Here is a 3,360-nt window from a genome sequence, read left to right as displayed (position 1 = left end):
GCAAAATTTTAGAAGTTTAGATTTGAATCAAATGTGTAGGGTTTCTGGGTAATTTTTACAGAACTGCTTGTTGCTTCAACTGTCTCCGACCTCTGCTCTTGGTGGAGATGGGGACGGGGCTGGAGTCAACACACTTGCAATTTTGTATCCTGATGTCTTTTCTCCCAGTGTGAACTATTCCATTTATTTGTTATGACTGCTGAGGAATTGTTTTCTTTCATCATCAGAAACAAACCCCACCTTTATTCCCTCGCTTTCCCTACTATACTCTGGTTCTTGTGTTGGCTGCAGCAGGCCAGCTGTGGTTTTCTCTTGCCATGATGACTGTTAACTGCCATGTACAGTATGTTCAAAGTCAAGTAACTCCTCATTCTAAACAAACTCTGTAACTGCCCAGAGCAGCACTTATAATTCAGCCTAATCTAAAAAAAAAAAAAAAAAACAAAAAAAAAAACAAAACAAAGGTATATGACGTATTTCCCGTTTTCATAAGAAGGTCCTTGATGTAAAAGCCTGTGAGAAAAGGCATACTTAGGTAGGTGTGGTCTTCAAAGATTCCCATTTTAAAAAGCTCAGTATTCTCCAGAGGGGAAGAGCAGCACTTAGAGTTAAGTGCATTCAGGTGACCTCTGAAGGTCACTTGAATTTTTTTGCAGTAAATGAGCTCCTGACCTTGAGGAGTGCTTAACAGAACTGTTTTGGAAGAAGCACTGTGGGAAGCATGCACAGAACCCTTATCCATTAATCATGTTTCCCAAAACATGATTTCTGGAATCTTGCAAATCTTGCACAATGCCCCAATTGCATGAACTGCTTCCTAGACCCAGTCACAATAGACTGTGGGCACAACTTTTGCAGGCCCTGTTTGTATGTCAGCAGGCTGGACATCCCAGCTCCTGCTCAGGGATCTAGACGCAAGACGGAAATACCGTGGAGAGAACTCTGAGGAGCAAATGTGTGGGACTCACAGGGAGACAAAGAAGATGTTCTGTGAAGTGGACAAGAGCCTGCTCTGTTTGCTGTGCACCAGGATCACAGACACTGTCCCATTGACTGGACTACTGAGGAATGCTGGGAGAAGCTCCTAAACAAAATGCAGTTTTTAATCAGAAAAAGCTTGTGAAAATCACAGAAACCTGTATATGGAAACCAAAAGAACCAGACCCTGGAAGGATGATGTGCGTTTAAGGACAGAAGCAATCAGAGCTGAATATCAAAAGATGCTGGCATTTCTCCATGAACAAGAGCAACATCATCTGGAGAGGCTGCCAAAAACGGGCAGGGACATTTTTCGGCAACTCAATGAAAGCAAAGCCAGAATGGAACATTGGAGGGAGATGGTAAGAGGAATGGATGAGGAGCTGAAGGAAATGGGCTATAAACCAGATGTGGAGCTACTCCAGTGCTTGTGGAGACGCACTATGCAGGTGTGAGGCTCTGCTGCTGAAAGTGCCTGAGCCTGTGAATCCAGAGTTCAGTGCAGGGCCCACTGCTGGACTGGGGGACAGGCTCAGTGAATTTAGAGTTGATATCACTCTGCAACCTGTAAGAGCCAATAGTCATATCTTCCTGCATGGAGATTTGAGAAGCATGAATGTTGGGTGTGACCCTCAAGATGATCCCCATATCACTGCAACACGTGGATGTGTTCTTTCATGGGGTGCTCAGACTTTCAAATCTGGAAAATATTACTGGGAGGTTTATGTGGGGGACTCTTGTCATTGGGATTTTGGAGTCTGTAACAATTACTGGAAAGAGAAGATACAGAATGACTAGATGATGAGAAGGGACTCTTTCTTCTTGGATGTGTTAAGGAGGATGTTCACTGCAGTCTCTTTACCACTTCCACACTTAGGGTACAATATGTTCCAAGACCTACCCACGAAGTCAGAGTTTTCCTGGATTGTGAAGGTAGAACTGTGAGCTCTGTTGATGTTGATCAAAGTTCCCTTATACACACCGTCACTAATTTTTCCTTCTCACCTCTCAGGCCTGTTCATTGCTGTAAGTCACTTCTGAACTGGGACAAATCAGAAATGTGCCCATATGTTATGGGGACAACTTCATCCCAGGAAGTCTTCTTTATTGTGCTGCACCAGAGAGGACAAATAAATGATATTTAATGTCTTTAGTTATCCTTCTAATGTCATCAAAACTCATGAATAGTGTTTTCCTGATATTTAATAGAAACATTTTTTAAAAATTATTTTGGCCTTTTTTTAAATACAGAACTTTATTTTGGTTACTGAGGTTTTTGTTACTGTTGGTTAACAGAAAAGTCATTTCTTAGAAAATAGTCAAGGCAGCATTTTGTACAGTGACTCACATTGGGGCCACCAAACAAGTGCAAAGGACAGTACCAGGGATAGAAGAGGCCAGCACTCTTCTGTCCAGTGTCTTCAGGGAGAAGCCAGTGTTCCCGGCTCCCTCTACTCCCTCCCATCACACCCAACACAGCAGCACCTAGGGCACCATAGAACCGGCCATGCAGCCAAGTGCACGACAGCGACCCCTACAGGCTGGTGAGGGCCCCACAGGAAAGGCCCAGTGGGAAGGGATTGTTCAGGCTGAGCTGGCCCTGCATCCAACCCCCTTCCTCAAGCTGTGGGGTCTGGGCTCGCCTGGCCTTGGGACTTTGACACATTCACAGTACGGTTCAGTAAAGTCCTTTGGGAGCTGGCCTTTCTCTCCTCACCCAGGTCACTAATCCTACCCCAGCCCCAGGCTGGGATCTGGGGACACATAGATGTGGCCCTACCTGCTGGGAGCACACAGGTGAGTGGTGGGGAGGGAGGGAGGCTATGGACCGAGAAAGCTCCAGGACAAGACAGAAAGTGCTCAGTACCCTGAGAGGGAGCAGAGAAAGGCCACTGAGGCCCAGAGGCGGAAAGAAGGCAGGGAGAGCTATGCGGAGGTGGCAGTGTCGGCTAAACCTTGAGGAAGGAGGACACGGAGTTGGCAGAGAAGGGCCAGCCACGAGGAGGAAAGAGCATGAGCCAAGGCACAGAGAGTGGGGGGGGGGGTGGCATGGCAGGGACAGTAAGGGCCAGTGCTTATCCATGAGAACAAATGCAAATGAGAGGCCCAGGTACCCCCATCTGTACAGGCTGGTACCCAGGAGGGGTGGCTGGTATGGGCATGCTCACGTAGGGTTTGAATCCTCCTATGTTTGGCAGCTCCTTGGAGATGGAGGAGAGCCTCATGCATCCCTGTCCACCCAGCATAGCACCTGCCTGCACGCCGGAGCACACCTGTTTCAGCATGTCCCATTAACATCTCTGGGGCAGCCTTTCCCTTTCTGGGGGGCTCCAATTGCTCCCAGTTCCTTCCTCCCTCCCAGGTCCATGTCCAAGTCCTCAA

At 47.3% G+C, this 3,360-nt stretch overlaps 1 pseudogene; it reads left to right on the top strand.

The window, feature by feature from the left end:
* Positions 1-761: 761 nt before the first annotated feature.
* Positions 762-2,123, top strand: LOC100405777 (tripartite motif-containing protein 51 pseudogene; annotated as a pseudogene).
* Positions 2,124-3,360: the final 1,237 nt, after the last annotated feature.

The sequence above is a fragment of the Callithrix jacchus genome, chromosome 1 (genome assembly GCF_049354715.1).
Source record: "Callithrix jacchus isolate 240 chromosome 1, calJac240_pri, whole genome shotgun sequence".
NCBI lineage: Eukaryota > Metazoa > Chordata > Mammalia > Primates > Cebidae > Callithrix > Callithrix jacchus.
Note: the sequence above shows the minus strand (reverse complement) of the source record. Positions and strands in the feature narration are given on the sequence as shown.